Source organism: Salarias fasciatus, unplaced genomic scaffold (assembly GCF_902148845.1).
Source record: "Salarias fasciatus unplaced genomic scaffold, fSalaFa1.1, whole genome shotgun sequence".
In the NCBI taxonomy this organism is placed as follows: Eukaryota; Metazoa; Chordata; class Actinopteri; order Blenniiformes; family Blenniidae; genus Salarias; species Salarias fasciatus.
In genome coordinates, this window is record NW_021941270.1 from 16588 (window position 1) to 37749 (window position 21162).

Below are 21162 nucleotides of genomic sequence, written 5' to 3' on the forward strand. Positions count from 1 at the left end.
AGTTTAGAAGCAAAACGCTTAAAAAAAGATTAAAATGTTTGGTACTGCAAGAACAAACTGAGCTGAAATGAGACCTGAGCCCCCTTTTTTTTTTTCTTTTTCCCAGAGCGAGCAGCAGCGCTAGCGTTAGCATGGCTATAGATAGGGTCTCCGCCCTCGGCTTTTTCCGTACCGCATGTTATTTAGCACCTGAGATGATGGGGATTACACCAGACAAAAGTGACAAGAGCTAATAGCCACTAATGGGATTGCTTGGCTCTGTATCGAGGGGGGGGGGGGGGGTCGAACCCTGAGCTGTAGTTACAGCAGGACGGTAAATTTTTGTCCTGGGACCAATGCTAATATGCTAATCTGATCTAATTGGTTTCAGCCAGCTAGTAAACTACTATTCTCCCCTGACCCAAGTGCCAATGCTGTTTCAAGCCTCTCGCTTCAACACTTTATGGCTTGTTTAGTTCTGAATGTAAGCAGAGAAAGAGAAAGAAAGAAAGACTTTTAGAGAACGGACATGTTGAAACAAGCCAACAGCAGCTATGCTAGTATTTATCACAGTAGAAAGGAAGGCTAGCATTTTGCTAGTACCATAATCATCACTATTATCATCGTATTTCCACGTTATGCTGCATTCATGTCGTAACGGATTCATTAGAATGAAAAGTTTTAGGCTTATTTGTGTTTGTGGGACGTCACCAAACCGCTGCTAATCTGGGTTTTTAAACCCGGACCCTAAAGGTTATTGTGAGTCATGAGTTCTTGTGTCTTCACAAGAAACTGGAAAACGGGAACGTTTCAACCTCCGAGTGGAGGAAATTGATCCAAACGTGATCAGGCTCTTCTCACGTCCCCCGAAACGGCCTCATCCGTCGACGTTAGCTTTCCAAACAACGCACTTGTTTTTTTTTGTTTTTTTTTATAGGTTGCAAAGTGCCAGAAAAACTGACAACAGCAGGAGGGAACAGCGCACCCTTCCCACCCCGGGATCGACTTCAGAGGCCCAGACGACCTAGTTTACTGCGGCTCCGAAAAACACGAGCAGATCAAAATGCGGAGAGACAAAGTGCATAAACAATGTGCTTCTCATGAACTTCACTTGAATTGTGTTAGGTAATAAGAAGGAATTTTTTTTCTCCCTTTTTTTTTGGGAGGGGGTGCAGCATGTTGCCTGTTCGCATGTGAACACTCCTAAATCAGAGGGGGGACTTTCCCCGGGCGAAACGCTCCCATTTCCCCGCTGCGTGAAGAGGGATGTGTGTGAGACAGAAACGACGCCGCCTCTCCACAAACACACACCTCGATATAAGTGCCTCTAATCAATCGACTTCGTGAAAACGCAGAGTCCCATCCGTTATGACGTGAACGCAGCACGAGCTCACACCGGTGCTTCCTCCCACGTCGCTCACGTTCCGAGTGGCTAACATCAAATCGAGCGCAGAAAAATAAAACCCGAAGCTTCGGCTGAAGCTTTGTGACATGGCTACAATCTGAAAACGAGGCACTTTCTGAGCAAATACATACATTTATATATTTTCTTTTTCAACACGCGCGGCAGCCACTGATTTACTCAATAAGCTTAAGAGTTTATCGATGAGGGGAAAAAAAAAAACAAAACGAACCAAAAAAAACACTGTTCTCAGTATTGTTAAAGTCTCTGATTGGCTTTCACTCAAGGAATGAGAACAGCAAATAGCTTTGTCAGAATGTCATTTGGCACACATCCCTGTTGGTTTCCACAACCAACTAGATGAAAGCGAAGAAGAAGAAGAAGAAGAAGAAGAAGAAAAGAAGTTTTCCATCAGTCTCTGTCAAAGTGCTTCTGGGCCGCGTCCGATCGGGCTGCTCGCTCCACGTGATTGGCCGTCGCTGAAGGAGGAGGCGGAGCTTTGACGTGCTCCGAGTGGGGCCAGACCGCTTTCCCCAAGGACGACACACCGACATCAGCACTCTGTTAACACACACACAGAAAGAAAGAATGGTTCAGATGATGAATAAACAATAACTCCCGATATGGGGAAGAAATAAATGTTATGACATGTTCATGCGGCATCGCTGTCTTATCACGCTAATTCTGTGTGATGTGAGATACCGGTGTGTGTGTGTGTGCTTATCACCCCGGGACCGCCGTAACCCTAAAACACACAGCGCGAATCTGCAGCGAGACTAAACAGGGTGGAAATAAGACTCTGGGATCCAGACCGGAGGGAGGCGATAACGGGAACAGCAGGGAAGGAGAGTGAGGACACCGACTGCTACAGGCACACAGTGTGTGTGTGTGTGTGTGTGTGTGTGTGTGTGTGTGTGTGCGTGGCAGAACAGGAGATGTGGAGAAAAAAAACACGCAAGCAGATCCCTGTCTGGCGCTTTAAGTGCGTCGCTATTATGTCTGACATGTGAGAGCGCAGGTACGCGTAAAAACGCCACTCCTGCCATCAGTCACGCCGCAGGAGCCGCCCGCCGGTCCTACGGTTCAACTCCCTCCCTTCCCTTCATTTGGTGAAGGGAATGCAACCTATTTAACCTCTTTTCTTCCCTGAACGTACGTATTTTTGCCACCGCTGCTCAGCTCTGACACGTTTTATTGGACCGGCTGTAGCCTGTAGTTAACCCGTCTGTCCAGGCCTCTGAAGCAGATGTTCACGTTAACGTCTCACTCTCCATTATAATAAGAACTGCAGTTTTCGCTGCAGTGTTTTAATTAAAGAGCGAAGTGGAGAATGCAAAGCGGCGCCCTCCACGGTTTGGACTGAAAACCGGATTATGACAGCGGTGGAGATTATTAGGAGCTCTTTAAAGTGGGTTACTTTCTGATGACTCTCACTGGAGGCGCTCCGGCTGCCAAAATAAAATATGCACAGAGCCGGTAAAGAGAGCAGGCTCGGAGAGAGTTCCCCGTCTCGTCCCCCCCCCCACCCCCCAAAAAAAAAATTCCCAGCAGCTCTGGACTCTCTAATTGCACCAGGGTACTCTATATTTACGCCCCTCCCTCTTCTTTCTTCCCCGGTTTGCCTTCTTCCTGGTGCAGTGAGCTATATTTAGCCCCCCAGCAGACGGTGCCCGCCGGCCGGCCGGCCGAGCCGCGACGGGCCCAGAACACAAAACAACAAAACAAGAGAGAAATCCAGAAGAGACGACATGCAGGACGCACACCGGTGACGTGCCACACACACACACACACACACACACACACACACCGGCACGCTATCATTACGCCGATGACATTCACTTAATAATGACCGTTCTCCGGCACAGACGTAGGAAATTATACACAGAAGAAAATGCTAAATAACCCTCCACTGTCTCAACTTAATGACTCATACACTCACACACACACATACACACACACACACACACACGGCCTTTAAGTCAATACTGAATTGTGTCCTCGCCTTGTTTTCCTGTCTCCATCTGAGGGCAAATCAATGTAAAAATAATAGCAACTGTATGATCGTCTTTTCTCTCTTCAGACAGGACGAGCTGCTGCTGAAGGCCCCGTCTTGCCAATAAATGCACTCCTGTGTGTGTGTGTGCGTATGTGTGTGTAATTAGGAGAGTCTGGGTCTATGTGATGTCTCAGTTGAGGGCTGCCTAAAATTGAAAGCCACCTTGTCCGCTGGTCGTAAATTGAGTGTGTCAGCCTGTCATTTTCCAGCTGCTCTGGCTCCCACACACACACACACACACACACACACACACACACACACACACACACCGGGCCGGCCTTAGCAACGCGGTGCTGTGAGTCAGCGAGTCCACCGGTCAGTCGGTTTGTCTCTTACGTCGTGGTGTTTTCTAGGAACTCGGGCCGAGCCGCTCTGGAGGTATCAGAGTTCATCATATGTTTGCAATAAGAGGAACGGGCCGGAGCGAAACAACGGAAAACCACCGCGGACTTCAGAGGATCGCTGGATTCAAGCCTTAATTAGGACGATTTTGGACGTTTGCTTTGGTAATTTGTTCGCTGAGGATGCAGAAACATAATGTTAATTTTTCATGATCACAATATTATATACTATGAGCAGCGTGAAACTATTCCAATAGTTTGTATTGATTGATTTCAATCACAGCCCTAATTTGTTTTATTGTAAATGATACTAAAAGTTCTCACACGTTCACCTGATATCGTGCAACTATCGTTAGCCAAAACAACGGCGTGGCTCCAGCCTCCACATTCCTTTCGACGCCAACCTGACCCGACCTTTGACCTGCCAGTCAGGTTCCTTCTAGAGGTCGTTAAAGAATTAAGGAAGCGAAAATCCCTCCAATCATCCTTTTTTTTTTTTTTTTTTCCTCCCACCATGGCAGCACATTTTCACTCTTCAGCTCCTCCTCTGGTATTAAACCTGATTCCATTAAATCACCCGTGGCCGGAAACGTGGGCAAAACGGTGCAACAGGAGCCGGAGTCCGGCGTCCAGACAGCTGCAGACAGAAGGAACCAACGCCGGCCATCTGCAGCTCAGCTCCTGTGTCGCCTCACTTCATTTCTGCCGCCGACGCCACACAGTCGGTCAGTTATGAAGACAGAATGTTCGGACCCTGACTACAGCTTACCTCCAGCTCTAAACGGCGCATTTCGATAACCGCTACCTGCAGGTAGGTCTGTGTATTAACCTCTACGGAGGAAACCGTCTGTCGGTCGACCTGAAAAGCACAACCTCGGCCACGCTCGAAAGAAAACGAGTTCCCGGAATATGTCCGTGCCTCCGGCCAAAAGTGAACGCTGCCTCCTCCGAGGAGCCACACAGTCTGAATGAACACAAAGAAAGCTTAAAAAAAAGGCTGCGTGATCGCAAGTCAACATGCAGGATGTGATAAAGTGGTGGAGGATTGCGGCAACGGCATGAGCAACACTGGAAAATAAAGTAAAAGCTCGGTAAAAGGAGCGACTGAGAAGAGAGGGTGATGAGAACGGCGACACTCTGCGGAAGCTTTTAATCATTATAAACATCTGAATCATGAGAACCGTGAACGCAGCACATTTCCCGTTTACAGCCGCCTATAAATCCCCGTGCATTCAGAGCGCAGCGCGTGTCGAGAGACAGGTAATGTGTGTGTGTGTGTGTGTGTGTGTGTGTGTGTGTGTGTGCTCATTACAGCTTCACACCCTCTCTACCCCTTCTTTAACCCCGCCGCCGTCAATCAGCAGACACGCCGCAAGCTTTTCATCCAAGGGCGCATTGTGTACGTTCAGGACGCCGTGGCGGACGGCGACGGGGCCGAGGGTCCTCTCACACACACACGTGAGACACACACCAGACGTCACTTCATCTGGAAGTTCCCGCCATGCGGCTCGGTGGGGAACGAACGGGGACCCAAAACTCAAAACTTTTGCTAAATTTCAGGGGTTCGTTTATACGTCAATGATGCTGGAAGCCACTGGAAACAGCTCCTCAGGCGGAACTTTTAAAAAAATGCTCCATTTTCATGAAGACAGAAGAAAATTTCCAGTTTTCACCTGAAACATTGTGGCGTAAACGGAGCCAAATCAAATTTATCGTCAAGTTGGAGAAAGCAAGAAAGAAAATTCCTGAATGGTTTTAAATACAGTTCGACGTCTGATGGTATCGGTTGTTTTTTTTAAATCCCTTCCCAATATAAAAATGTTAGAACTCATGTTAAATTTCCGAGAAAAACAAATAATGCTGATCATGAAGTAAATAAATTTCAACTTCACCCTAAATCTTCCCTCACTGGGAGGCAAATTCTCTAAACTATCAGCGATAAAACTGACCAGTAGCTGCATCTTTTCAGCTCATGTGAGCAGGAAAAAAAAAAAAAACGTTGTCAGGGAAAAAGTGCCATTGTCTTCTTTATGCCGGCGACAAAGCAGTGAGTCAGTGCCTGCCCCAGTTACAGCTTAACCTTTGACCCCACCGCTGCAGATAAGAGGGCAATACCCTTTCTTTTTTTTTTTTAAGTGCCAATAAAACTGTATTTAAAGTTGTTTAAACAACCATAGCTGCAAAAAAAATGTATGGTTTGTGATGAAACGGTCTGACTTGCAGGTCTGAAAGTCAAGAGCGCCTGGAGGGACGGGAAGACGCACGTCCACCCAGAAACACTCGCCGCCGAGCGGAAGCCCCTCGCCTGGGACCGCCAAGAGACGCCAGAGCCGTCCTCGGCTGACACACGCTGGCGACCGCACTGAAATGTGACATGGTACGTCCCGTACCCGGACCAGACACAATGCGCCGCGGACGGCAGGGACTGAAGCATTGTGGGAAACGGCATCTCGTCCATTCTCCGCCTCTTGGCTGATTCTGAACGGCGATTTCTCTCTGTGTCTGCGTCGCTCCACCAGTTTTGCCACTTTCTGCTGCTGCTGATAGCCCCACTGAACCCACACACACACACACACACACACACACACACACACACACACACACACGCACGGGGGGCGGTGTCTGGTGCTGAAATGATATATGGAGCGATAGCATGAGCAGAAGGCGTCCTCACTTCTCGGTAAGGCTGTTCGAGGAACGCCGCTGGAACTTGGACGCGGCCGCACAAACGAAATGGAACACAAGACGCTGTTGCGACATCTTTCAGAAAGAAAGGCGCCTGAGCGACAGAGCCGCCGGTCCACTTCTTGCTTCACTCCGGTGTCACAAAAGCGAAATCCAGCCAGAGGGGCGATTTCTGCTTTGGCATGCTTTTTTTTTTGCTGGCTTCAATTTCGTCAGCCGGGTTTAAAATAACAGAGCACGAAAAACGCTGACAGCCACTGTGACGCCACGATGTTTCAAGTGAAAACAGGTTCCGTATCAGGAGAGTTTTGCATGTACACTGTAACGTTCTGAAAACGATGTAGTTTTCATGTCGGGGCCACTAGTGGGTGCTGTTGGCTGTTTTTCTAATGAAAACTCACAGATTCAGAGAACAATACGACCAATTACGAACAATCGTGAATACAGGGACATCCACATGGACGGAAAATGACAATGGGAGCATTTGTTCGAGCTCCGCTTCACGTTTTGCATAAATCCTGGATGAGGACCGTTGGGCGTGGCGTTCTTCAAAGTTATTTTTGGAGGCACATGAGAACATTTCTCCGGGCTAATACGATCTGGCACCGCGCGATAACGTTTCAAGTAATGTTGCAAAATGACTTCCTGTCTGTCAGGTTAGCGCGCCGCGGGGATTTGGATATTTGCGGTGATTTTCTGTTGCCTTGTATCGTATCTGGAGATCTGCTTGATAGAACTTAATCACCTGGAGAAAGGAGAGAGAAAACTCTTCCAGGGTCTCGCTGAAAGCCTCCTTCTGCCGGGATATGACTTTAAATAATAGATGAGTCCCTCACTTTCCTGCTAAACTGGCCCGACTCGGAGTCGTTGGACTGTCTGCGAGCGTTCGGCGGAGTCAGATGATAACTCGGAAACCTCTGGATCATTAAAACACAGCAGAGTTTGGCAGCCGGCGGCGTCGAATCTGCGCCGCGTTTGGAAAGCACTGTCCCCCGGTGTGTTTAGGAGCCGGTGCCAGGCTGTGTTCCTTGGTGTTGCTGTGTCGGTGCGCTCGCACGACAGCTCCTGGCCTCGGCTCTGGCCCGATGATGAATTGTGTGATTATTAATAGCGACGCCGCTGCCGAGCCGTGCAGCAACAGCCGCCGCCGTTTCAGGTTCCTACGTGTTGCTTCAATAGGCGCCGCGCGGCGTTTCAGGGAAACAAGGCGGACGAGTGTGACAGACTGACGGCGCAGCCACGAACATATGAGTGTAGGTGCTATGGAGTGCGTGTGTGTGTGTGAGGACAGATCTCCAACTGTGGGCAGACTGCAGACTTGGCCAACGGACAGCAAATATTTATCCGCGGACCTCAGAGGCTCCGGTAGCAACGCCGCTTCTCGCCGCCTCCTCGTCTCCACATAAGGGAGGAAAAAAACATTTATCAGGTGATAATACGTCCCGGCAGAGAGGATTCTCAGTCTTGTTTTGGATTCTAACGTCTGCAGGTAACTTAAAAAAAAAAATCAATGCATGAAACTTTAATGCTGTTTGGAAGCGATCATCTGCAGTGTGCGTTGTGTACTTCGGAGGAGGAGCCGTTTTACGGCGTATTTGAAGACCGGAGGAAGACGATGACAGGGCCGATGTACCGCTGGACCATAATGGAGCCAAACACCCTCAAATTAAACCCGGAGTTCCCAAACGGGAGTTCCACAGTCTGTCCAGGTCAATGTGCAGTTTTTGTCAGTCCCAAAAAAATAAAAAAAAAAATCCACTGGAGGTCAAATGAAAACACAACTGCAGCTTCATAACGCCGACTGTCGACGCAGCGGCACGGCTGGAAAACACTCCGCTGATGTGGAGTCGATGTGACGGGCGGGAAAAGACTAAAACATGAGAAACCGGTGGTTTGGTCCCGTGAGAAGCACAGCAGCGTCAGGACGGAAAGAAAGAAGAAAGAAAGGCGAGCAGTTAAAGCGACTTAAAACAGCAGCATGAACAACAGCGAGACGACAACACTGGTGTGTAACGTGTGAGTCAACGAACCACAAGGTGCTGGGAAATGAGTGTGTGTGTGTGTGTGTGTGTGTGTGTGTGTGAGTGCTGGCTCGTGTCACGGCTGTGGGATTACCGACGTCTCCGACTGGTCAGGACAAAACAGTCGCATCAAGAAAAGAAGACATGAAATCACTCCGTCAATCACAAATTCTGATTGTAAAGAGTTAGAAGGATCCTCCCTCAGGATGAGTTTGGAAAAAGCGAGTTTGCTTCGTTTCTGAAACGATTCCACAGCGAGTGGCTCTGAACGCAGCTCTGATTTACAGCAGACGGGAGCTGATGGTGATTAGCGAGCCGCGCTCGGTCCCGGTCTGGGATTTATTAGGCCTGTGAGCAAATGAGGAAAATATATTAACTTCACAAGGAGATAGTTTGAACTGGAGTTGAAATACAGCTACTGCAATCACTCAAATAGTTTTTTTTTTATCCTTAGAGATCCATCTTTCGTTTTACTGACTCAACCTGCCCGGAGACATCGACGGTAAACGGATAAGAAGAATCGAATCTGCTGAAACCCGATCCCCCGCCGCGGACGTGACGCCCCGCCGTGTGACGCACGGCCGCGCCGCCGCTCCCCATTCACATTCAGCATCCCGCTGAACTCCGAGGAGGCCTCCGCCGCTCGCCGACGCCATCGCCTCCGCCCGCTCGGGCGTCCACATGACGACCGGAAACCCCGGCGCACGTGGAGAGGAGACGACGCCACGTTTCCTATAGCGCTCCCCCGCACACCGACCATGAATCCGAACAGTCTTATTACCGGCGTAAGCAGTAAACAGCGATGTAGAGCGCGAGGCACATCTCAGTCCGTCCGTCCCTTCCTTCCACTTGTTTGTTCCTGGAGCAGGTATGACTAATGAGCGAGCGCGACGGTTAAACACATTTCATTTCCTCTCGGCGGAGGCCGCTAATGTCGGGGACGGGAGGCGTGACGCCCGCGGAGAGGCAGGAGAACATTGTGTTGACGGCCGGCGTTCCTCGAATTGAAAAGAGGAAGAAAGCATGACGAGAAACACACACACACACACACACACACGGCCGCGGCTCGAACCCACCGGGAACACGTGTTCGCCGCTCGCTTTCAGCCGCACACGTGGAGGAACACAAGCCGACGTGCGGACTGCTCACAAATTCGGCACTTCAAAGTTCGGGGCGGCGCGTCGCCGCCTGGTTCCGGACGGGTGTGGTTTTCCACGCCATTAAAATCTGCCACATTAAAAAAAAAAAAAAAAAAAAAGGCACATGGCGCATACCGCCGGAGCGGAGCGGCGAGTCGAGGGGGAATAAAACACGAAGCCGAGCTGCGGAATTCAAAAGAAAATGCGTTTTCAATGCCAACAACTGGAGGCTGTCCTCGGATTGGCTTCACTCTGATAAACACATGAAATCATAACGACAGTTAAGTTAAACAGATAACTAGTTTCAAACTAGCCGTCACTATAATAACAATAATAATAATAACTGTAATAATAATTAAAAAAAAAAAAAAAAAGGGACATCTCTTTAACTCCGCTCAGAAGCCTCATGTTCCCCACTGCCTTGACGACACACACTGAAATCCTGTTCCCGGCAGTAATTTGGGTAATTTAATGAAGAAAGAAAAAAAAAAAAAAAAAAAAAAAAAAAAAAAAAGCAGCCCACAGAGCAACAGGAAGCTGTTAGCCGGCCGGCGGAGGCCCGGCTGCGCCGAGGTGACGCGGAGGTGAAGCGCCGCTCTAAAGGTTAACGACCGTCCTCGGGCCAATAATGGCAGCGGCGAGCAAACATCGCCGCTCCTCGGTTCGATCTGCGCCGGCGGTTACGTAAGGCGGGTCGAAGTGCTGTTTGCTCCCTCCGTTACCGAGCAGAAAACTTTAAACGATCGCATCTGGGGGGGGGGGAAAGTGCTCGGTCGGGGGCCCGCAGGCTGTAATTTTCATATTTAGACGTCTGCAGCGTGATTGATGGAGGTAACTGTTTTGTGCAAACACACACACACACACACACACAGCCACAGGGTGAATCTACAGCTTTTGGTCCAAGTATGACGACAGGAAAACGCCGTTTCTGTGAAACGAAGCTCGTGTTCTCGACTCTCCAGCGGCCCGGCTTCCTGATCGCGGCGAGCGGAGCGGCGGAGTTCGTTGACCCCGGTCGATATATGTCAGGATTAGGTAACTGAAGGGAGCGCTGGGTGTGTTTAAAGCCTGCAGCTTTCCCCCCCCTTCGGCAGTCAAGAGTTGAGCAATCCATACGGCGCTGAGAGACGGCCCCACCGGTCCTGCCACGCTCGCTTCTCCAATTCCAAGCATGAGAAACGCACAAACCCAACTCCCACTCTGCAAAAAAAAAAAAGAAAAACTACCTTTTTTCCTCAAGTCAACAGCAAAAAACTACAAAAGAAGAACAAAAAAGCATGTTAAATTTCTTAATTATGGGGGAAAAAAACGGAAAAATTGAAAGCAAGTTTCAAGTTATTTCTTAATTATTACCCAAAGCAAACAAACCACCGCTGGTTTTAACACTTTACTGCAGCTTTAGAATAAAAAATGTGCAAGGAGTGAGAGTTTCAGCCTCTTTTTCCAGGAAATCATCAACTTCTAGTATCTGGCAGTTTATTTTTTTCTAATAATACTGTGTATTTTTAGAAGATACTGAGAAACTCATGCTACAAAATGTGTGACACGCTGGAAGTTATTAAGATTTGGTAGCATTGCTGAGGAAGAAATCTCAATTTTCAAAGAAACTTTCATATAATACATGTTTTTTCCACGAAAACCGAAAAAGTTTATGTATTTATTACACACTTCATTCATTGCACTCAATCATTTTAACTTAAACGGAACTAAAACTACAGTATCTTGTAATATTAGAATATTTCAAAAGGCCATATGTTTGTAAAGAGAAAGTAAAAAGTGGCGTCTGTGTGTGTGAGCTGACGAGGCGACCCTGACGTGCGGGGGGGTGGGGGACCCCGGCCGCTCTGAAGGTGCACTGGATCGGAGAGTAATTGTGCAGAGGCCATGAATAACACACCGATAAAGGGAATCAGCGGCCGAAAAACTGAAGTTTTCGAAGCGCCGAGCGGAGACCCGGCGTCGGATTGATGACGGAGGCACCAATGAACCGACGAGACAGCCCTGAAAACGGCTTCATTGGACCCAGTTCAAGCGGTCTAGTCGGTGTGAGGCTTCACTGGCAGAGCCTGAAGGAACTGGAGGGGGAAAAAAAAAAAAAAAAAGGGATTTCATGGCGTCTCCTCTGAGAATAACTTGACCCTGCGCAGGGGCCTTAACCGGATTCCCACCTCGTTGTCAGCGTCAGCACTCGGGCTGACCCTGCGTCCGACCCCTCCGCTCACGACCTCCTTAGACCACCTGACCGGCCCCGCAAATCCCACCGCACACACACACACACACACACACACACACACACAAATAAACAGTATTACAGGCACACAGAGGTACAACACACGTACAGGGCCTCCATGTGAGAAGTGGCTGGTTAGTGGACGGTAATCAGCTTAGCGTTCAGCAAGGCCCAGCGGCGCTAAGCTCTTTACAGACAAACCCGGTTAGAGCGGCGGCGGCTGAGTGATGCCGAACCGCCCAAAACACACTCGGTAGGACACACACACACACACACACACACACACACACACACACACACACAGATCATGGCGGAGGCGTGGGGCGAAACGCCGCCGCGACACTGACACCGACACAATCACCTGTGATAGATGAAAAGTGTGTGTTTGTGTGTGTGTGTGTGTGTGTGTGTGTGTGTGTGTGTGTGTGTGTGTGTGTGTGTGTGTGTGAGGGGGAAAGAGATTCATTGATTGGCCCGGAAACAAACTCAAGAGTGTGAAGAACGCAAAGAAGAAGAAAAAAAAAAAAAAAAAACTCAAAGCATAAGAGAAGCTCAAATACTTTCCTGGGAGAGTGTACGAGGAGGGAGGGAGACAAATAAGAATGAGTGTGTGAAAGGAGGGAGGCAGCGCCTCCTCCTCCTCCTCCTCCTCCTCTGCACTCAGTCACCCCTCTCGGTCGGTGGGTGGCTGCTCCGCTCTTTTTCGGCAGCGCCCGGCATACATCCCATACCACAGCGCACAATCAGCGCTCTGTAGCCAGGATCATGCTCGTACAGGGGGCTGGCACGGCGCCAGACACCACACACACACACACACACACTGGAGGGAATGTGTACATACAGAGCGAAGCAAACAGCAGTAAGGAGGCGGTGGAACCTGAAATACTCACACCCGAAAAATGTTAAAGACGAGAAAGTGACGAGGACGGAAAAGTGTTTGATAACCATTTTAGGCAGGAGACGGTGGCTCAGTATCCTGAGTTCAGGCTTAAATGCAACGCATTTTATCATCTAACTAAAATAAAGCTGTGCTCAAGGGCTCCGCGGTTATTGTAAAGAGACTGGAACCCGGCCGGCGTGCGGCAGGTGGAGCCGGTGTGAATCAAACGTCTGACATTTGGGCTCTGCCGCTCTTCTGTTGTCGCGCCGCCGTGCCAGGCTATAAACAGCCGCCGCAGGTCCACAGCGCCAGGGAAGGGAAAAAAAAAAAAAGCCTCTTAGAATGATTTGCAACAAGTTTTATCTCTATTATCTGAGTGGCGCAGTTTTTAAACAACTGGAGGGAGCCGAGTATCAACGGAGGCTTGAAGAAGGCCAGAGGAGCACGTGTCCACTGCAGAACGACGTCTTCATTTAAATATGCATCACGTTTTCTGACTTTATAAACTAAATAATAAAGATTAGGCTTCCGCATTTGTTGCCCGATTGCTCGGCGCGGCTCGGATTTAAACCCTTCCGCAACTGCGCGAGGCTTCAAAAGCTCAAACCTTCAGAAGAGACGGCGTGAAGAATCGCTTCCACTGATTGAAAGTGTTTCTCAGAAACTGAAATATGCAAATAATTCACACAAAGTTATTTTCTGCCACAGAGAACTGGAAACAGCCAGTCTCGCAAATTCACCAACTTAAATGCAACAAGTTTTGCTTTGCAAAGATGGAAATTTTTTCAAAATTCTCCCATTTTTTTCCCTGCATTGAAGCCTTTTCTGATTGAAGTTGGTGTTCAAATCTTCTCACGCTGCAACAGACGAGGACTAAATGTTTGAATCTTTGACTAAAACATGCTCAGAGGTGCTGAATACACCTGATAGGGGGGGAAAAAAAAGATGTTTATTTATGCAAACCGGCTCTGAAAGTCAGGAAAAATCTCTCCTCTGATCTGAGTAAATGAAATGACGCAGTGTTTGTCACGTCTGACGGAGTGGGGTGGGGGGGGGGGGCTTCATTCATCCGCTCAAACACGGCTCGCATGAAATGACGGTGAGAAAGGAGGGAAAACAGAAGAAGAAGAAGAAAAAAAAAGAAGGAGTTCGGCGTGAGAATGAAAGAAGAGAGCAAACAAAACGTCTGCCTGGAAAGAGAGAAAAGGCAGGAAGAGGAGGAGAAGAAGGGAGAGAGGAGGAGAGGCGGCGGGACCCGGGGGCTTTGTTCAGGAGCAGAATGAGCAGAACAGTATTGACAAAAGAGAGGGAGTTCTGTGAGTGTGTGTGTGTGTGTGTGTGTGTGTGTGTGTGTGTGTGTGTGTGTGTGTGAGTGTGTGAGTGTGCGTGGTCAGCGAAGGTTACTCTGGCCATTAGCTGAGAAGCTTCTGGCTGATCCTCGTTTCCTGAGAGCTGATTGGATGATCCGTTTTGAGCTTTTCTTATTAAGAGAAAGACGACCCCGGGCCTCGGGGCGGGGGCGTGCACGTGCGTGCGCGTAAAGCATGTGTGTGTTTTTCCCTGCGTGCGCCGACAAACAAAACAAACCAGAGGACTTGTGGGAGGCGCGTGCAGGTGCGGCGATCGATCGCTGTTCTGTCACACCTGACGACGAGTTCAAGGCTTGAAAGTCCTCAAGCTACACACACACTCTCACACACACACACACACACACACACACACACACGTGCAGTCCGTCCGGCGGCGCCTCTTTGACTGACCAAGCTGCCAATACGATTCCCTCGCCGGCCTCCGTGCTGCTGCATGCGAACGAGGCAGCGGTCGGTCAGAACAACGACCAGAGCGCCGAGCCGCCGCTTCACCGCCTAATTACCATCCCTTGAGCAAACTGTTTAAACCCCTGGCTGGGCCATTGTGTCGGACGGAGGGAACTGGAGGATTAATGAGGGCGGCGGAGGAGGAGTAACAGCGGGAGCCTGTCACACCTGGCGCCGGCGCTCGCGGTCAGCTCACATGTGGCGGGGCAGTGCGTAATGCGCGGACGTCACCGGGGCACGCCGTGCGTCGCTCCGAGTTACACCGACTTTACGACTTTCCAGAGAAGCTGTGGAAAAGAACACGGAGATCCGAGCCTGGAGCGGCGAACCAGACTCTGGCGGCCGGCTCCGAAACGCGAGGAAGTGGAAGTTCTATCAAGCTGAAAGACATCCAGATCAACTGCAGATACACTCCGTCACATTCAATCAATCTTTCTCAGATCCTTTCTTCGCAGGTCGGCGATATGAAAGGTTTTTCTTTTCCCCCTGAAGCCACTCTGCCCGACAGAATCTCTCTCACTGAACATTTTCTTCCAATACGCCTCCAGAAAACACTCGGAAAAGGCTCCAAACCTGCAAATACAAGTCTTAGACCGCGGGTTTCTCACTTCAGGACAGCTCACGCTCCATTATTTACAGCGTTACTCGCTCAGGTCTTCCAGGTAAAGTTGAAGAAGTTTTCTTGAACTCGGCTGTTTTGCATCTTTCTTCCCAAACAGCTATAAAAAAAAAAAAAAAAAAAACGAAGGTACCACATAAATAAAGCTGAAGTATTTCATTATCTCGTCACGCCGCGGGGGAGGACGAGGTGCGATTACAATCGCTTCTGTGGGCTCCGCAGCCTTTCTGGAGTCTTTCCAACGACCTTTTCACACTCGTTGCTGTGCGGCGTCCTTGAACAGGGTGGGCCCGACTGTTTATTTAGAAAAACCTCAACGTCTCGGAGCCTCGATGCTCAGCACCAGGACTCGGCACCGAAACAACGGAGAATATCAATAAGGTCATTTCCAGACTGCTCATGTGTGACTAACCCGGCAAGACAAGGCTGCATTGACACCGACAGTGAGAAGTGACCCAATTCTGATTTTTGTTTTGTTTTTTGTTTTGTATTCCTGTGTGGCTCAGATCAGATCTGCTTCAGCCAATGCAACCGGGCCGATCGCATTTTATCAACATCGCCATCAGATGTGTAACCGCTCGGCGTATGTGTCACATCACGTGGTTCATAACGGAGGCCGTCCAGCGCAGCGGTCAGCCGAGGTCACGCTTGGACGGGAGGCAGAGCAAGGGATCATGGGGATGCTACTTCCCGGGACTTTCTCCCCGAATCGACTGTAATTCTGCGTGGTGGTTTTGCGTTTCTGGTAAACGTCCCGCCCCGTTGCTCAGTGCCGATTATCTGCACAAGTGTGCCTTCAGTGGAGAGCAGCAGCAGCAGCAGCAGCAGCAGCTGACCCCACAGAGGTTAACAGCACCGCTGCAAGTGTGTATTAATGTCTATTTAAACGTCATACATCCATTTTTGAAGGAAAATTAGTGCACTTAACTGGGAAATTTGTGAATCTGTAATATCGAACCGAGTTTGACGGGCGGGATCCAGGTGTGGTGTGGTGTGCGTTTGTGTGTGTCAGACACCGGCTGTGGTCCGCAGACTAATCTTCCCCCGACTGCAGCGTCAGAGCGCAGAGGAAACGGGAGGATTTGGTTCCGCCGGATGAATGGAGACTAAATCTCCGCCGCGTCCGCTGGTCATTGTGCGTCTTTGTGTCGCCACCCAGTCGCCCCGCACACTGTTGAACCGCCGCGCGCGCCCGTCTCTACCGCAGAGGAGCCGCGCCGCGCGCGTAAATACCCGCGTCTCTATGGAAATTCCTCGCGGCTCCGCGGCTCTGCGTGCGTCACGTTTGCCGCCGCTGCTCCGCGTTTGCCTTTCAGGACCGTCAGCATTCGCCTCATTTCGACAGGCATCAAAAAAAGCCTTTTCGTTAGAGGCGCCGCTGACCGTCGGAGAGCGGACGATCAAAGGGCGGGGAAAAGAGGAGGAGGATGTTGAAAAGAAAGGAGAGGCGAAGAAGAAACAAAAGTGATGAAGAATGGAGCGGGGAGGAGGAGAGGTAAATTTCCACCCTGAAGACGGAACCTCATAATTACAGGTTCAGCTAATTTATTTGGATCAAGTTGGAGAGAAAGATGAGAAAAGCAAACATTATACAATTAAAAGCTGTTTATTACTAAGGGAAATGTGTATGCGTGTGCGTGTGTGTGTGTTGCCGTGGCGATGACACACTCATGGCTCAGTGTTTCTACATTATCACCTGCCTGGGTTTGTTTTCAGCGACTCCTCTTCTCCAGGCCTTGACCGACCTGCGTCACACACCACCAGCGCACACACACACACACACACACACACGCACACACACGCAGAAAGCATTCTATCTCTATCCCTGTATTTTTCTCCTTATATTCATTCCTTTTTTTGTTCTATATCGTTTCCGAACTCCGGAGGTGTTCCGCATCTCTTAAAGTTAAAAGAGGGTTTTTTCATTTCCTTCGTCGCCGGTGCTGTTGGGTTTTTTTTTCTACGCTTTATTGGACGGTGAAAACTTCTAGATGTGGGCTGCGTTTTATTTTGCGGTGTCATAATTAAACCTGGATTTAACTGAAGTCTCCATACACACGATATTACTGTTGATGTCAGATCTAAAGTTGGATGTTTTGGCTGGAAATCAACATTTTCCACATACATCCTGGTTAATATGGCTTTAATTATATCGAACAGATCAGTGTTTATCTTAATGAAAAAGGCTAAAAGTAACTGTTTGCATTGTTAATTCAGAAAAGCGTGGAAAATATTAATATTATGGCAGAATCCGAGGTTCGGAGATATCAGCTCATTCTAGGAAGCCGCAGCCGATCAAACATATTACCGAGCCGCGTCCAGACTTAGAAACATGTGAGAGTTCATGACGCACAAGTGGATCTCTAATCTGTCGAGACTCGGGCGCCACACAATGCGAAGCGTGAGCCGTCCTCCCGCTGTTATGATTACCTGAACAATGCCGCCTTCTGTTTGAACGTCAAAACCCAAAAGCCATCAAATGCCTCAAAACAAAGTGTGTTTTCCAAAACCGGGATAATCCCCCTTGCAGGAAAAAAAAAAAAAAAAAAAGAAGAAAAATGAAAACTCTGCTGCAGACTGGCTGAGCTGTGTGAGCGCAGATTACGCAGAAACTCGGAGGTTTACAGGAAACAAGATTATCAAAGGTGATGAAAAGTAGCTGCGTTGGTTCTGGGCGAGCGGCGAGTCTGAGGCCGAGGCAACACCCCCCCCCCCCCCCCCCGACGCCGCTGACCTCGCCTCACCTCCGCTCCGCCTGTCTGGCAGGTGTGTGTAAAGCGCCTTGCTTTCTCACGGCGAGGATTTCCCATGATGCCTCCAGATGTGTTGCGGCTGTTCACAGACTCGCAGAGCGGTCTCCACTGCTGAGTGTGGACGTATGCGTGTGTGTGTGTGTGTGTGTGTTGTGTGTGTGTGACAGAGCCTGATCATCCATCACAAAGCCGTGTGTTTGTATGTGTGTGTGTGTTCAGTAGCGGCGGATTACCCCTCCAGCCCTCGGATTCGCCTAATTGAACCGAGGCGAGGGGTTTTGTAGTGAGACGATGGCCTTCGAGTCGTCCAACACACACACACACACACACACACGAGCGTGGGGACAGACACACACAACCTTCAGCAGCCTGCCAAAGCCCAAACAGCGCCGGGTTGTTGCTCTCCGTAATGCAAGTCGGGCGACTCCCTGGAAAGAAGAGACCACCCAAACAAGGCGGGCCGGACTTCAGAGAAGGACGCAGCCTTGACGCCGTCTTCAAAGGAATCCCCGGCCTCTCTCTGCTCTCCGTCACCCGCGCAAAAATGAGGGAAAACAGTCAATAAGCGGATATCTGGCGCGTGTTTACCGCGCCTGACGGGGGACCCGGTCTGTCTAATGTCCTCGTCTAGCTTCTCCCGCGTCGTCCCCGGGGGCCGCAGGAGTTGTATAATGCCGTAATTAGGGTAATGAGGGAAAGCCGAGCTCGCAGCGCGGAGAAACTCGAGCTAATTTCCATCCTAATATGGATTATGTAATGATAATGCAGAGCGCGCCTCCCACCTTGTTCTGTTTTCACGTCCAGACAGTCGATTATACAACTGTTGAATTCAAATGAGGGAAACAGGGAGGCCAACGAGCGGCTGAGACCAGATATTCCGAGTAATTCGACGGCTGACAATAAATAAGCAGGCTTTGAGGCAGGAATGCATTTAAACCACACACCATGTGCCGTCGTCTCCCGCATCCCTGATGTGAGCGGAGCCGAGCGCCGCCGCGCAGACGCGAGCTCAATCCGCCTCCTCGCTCCGCGCAAACATCGCAGATACACAGCATACACAGCGCGCCCTGAGCCTCACCCTCCTCCTCAGGGGGGTCATGCCCCCTCCCCCCCCCTCCCCCTCCGCGTGGTCGCGCTTTACGTAACACTACTAGTGCTGCGAGCGTGACCCAGTGCAGGCTGGGATTACACGTCCCGTCAGACGCAGGTCGGGAGCAGAGGGCGGAGGCTCCAGCCGTGCACCAGGGGAAACTGAGCTACGTGAAATTTAATTTGCATCACAGGGAGGCCCAGGCTTCGGCCGTCGAGGCGAGCGGCCAGCACAGCGCGGGATTTCGGAGAGCCCTTCCTGTGGAGTTTGCATGTTTTTCCTGCTTGCGTTCTCTCTAAAATGCACGGATTTGAAACTATTAAGGTTTAAGTTGTGTGCATTGGCTCACCGTGTCTATTACGATCAGTTTAAATGAAGTCTTATCTTAGATTTATTTATATCCTTTTACACACCCAAGAAGCTACGATGGAAAGTCACAACGGAGCAAAACAAAACCCTCTTTCGTTAATAAACTTGACGGTCTTCTGCATTACTCTGCACATGAGAGGTCGACCGCCAAAATGTGGAAACTGCACACAAAAACTCATTTTAGGACCAGATGAAGGATTTAAATCAGAGCCTCGGGAGGAAAACAAACCAGAAAAACTAAAGAGTTAAGAGCAAATGCATTAACTGTGCAGCAGCCAACCGCATTCAGAATTATGTGACAATCACACTGACGCAGCGTTGTCTCGGCCGTATGTACCGTCTGTATTTCTTATCGCTCTGCTTTTATGTACCGTGCAATGTTTTACGATCTCTTATCTTATGCGTTATATGCTCTGTTGAACGTTCTTTTATCTTTATATCTCTGGTCTTTATACGATTTTTCTACCACTGTTAAGCACTTTGTGACGGCTGACCTGTGAAAAGCGCTATATAAATTTCTACTTGCTTTTACTTATGTCACTGAACGGAGGACGAATCCGACTCCAACGTGAATTCATTCTCTTACGTGCAAACTGTTCCCACTAATATTGTAGACATTTAATTTCCAATAGATAAAATCAATTTAAGACAGAAAATTCCATTCTACTGTCTCTACGCTGGTTTCTGAAAGCAGTCTCGCGTAAGAAGGACAAGGGTCCAACACTGAGGGACCTTTTACCAAATTTAGCAACACGGTTGCAGAGATTTGAGCAGATTTGTCAAACGAAGCACAGTGTTGAGTAATTTGTTGCATTTTTTTGATGCAACAAAAGAAAACGCAAGTGAGGGATGGAGGGGATGTTTCATAATTCATATTTCACTGCAGGGACGAGTTCAACTTCTTCAAGGTTTTTGCAAGAAGACAGACATTTTAATTCTAGTCCCTGTCTGGGGATGTGCGATTGTGCGCATGTATATGCGAGCAAACGCGAACCGTGCAGGACTGAGCAGTGCTCGCACACAAACCGCCGTTACTGATCCAATTGGTCAGCTATGCATGAGTTTGCCCAATTAGGCGGCGGTAACAAATGTAAACTCTCTCACCTCCGCACACCGTCAACAACAACACTCATGTGAGCCAGGCTCCAAAGAAAAACAAGGCTCGGGATTGAAATTCCTGACGAGGTCGATTATCGGCGACTACCGTGCTTCTGAGGCACAGATAATATTTGGATCTTCCCATCAGAACTTCGGCCTCATGAGGGAAGCGGCGTCTCCTGGGAGCAAGGGTTTAAAGAGCTACAAGTTATTTTGAGACTGGCATTAAGAGTCGCTTCCAGATGGTAAAGAAATACAAAGAGCGGCTGCTGAGGGACGGCTGGAAGCGCAAATAAAGACACTCTCTAATGGAGATGGAGGGAGAGAGTGGCCGATTTCATTTTAAATTCATATTTTGGGTCATTATTATCACACGCTGGAGAATAATCCAGATTTTTAAGAGTTGTTCACTTCTTGACATTCGCTCCGTGTGATTTGAATTTAATTTACATCAAATTTTTTCATGAAAAAAAAAAAAGAAGAAGATGATTCAGAGTGAAGCCGCTCACCCTGCTTTGCCTCATTATCTAAATCACGGGGTTATTTTTACCCGGCACATATTACATAACAGCTGTCCAATAAGAATGTTTCTGGCACACGTCCCACTACTGATGTTCAATTTTAGCCTTTGGCCCTCCGTGCCAAAAGAACGCACCCCAGAGACATACACAAGTCTTTTCCTA

At 49.2% G+C, this 21162-nt stretch overlaps 1 pseudogene; it reads right to left on the bottom strand.

Moving 5' to 3' along the window:
• Nucleotides 1-267: 267 nt before the first annotated feature.
• LOC115384650 (insulin receptor substrate 1-B-like) overlaps nucleotides 268-21162 on the bottom strand; it is a 36785-nt pseudogene continuing 15890 nt past the window's right edge.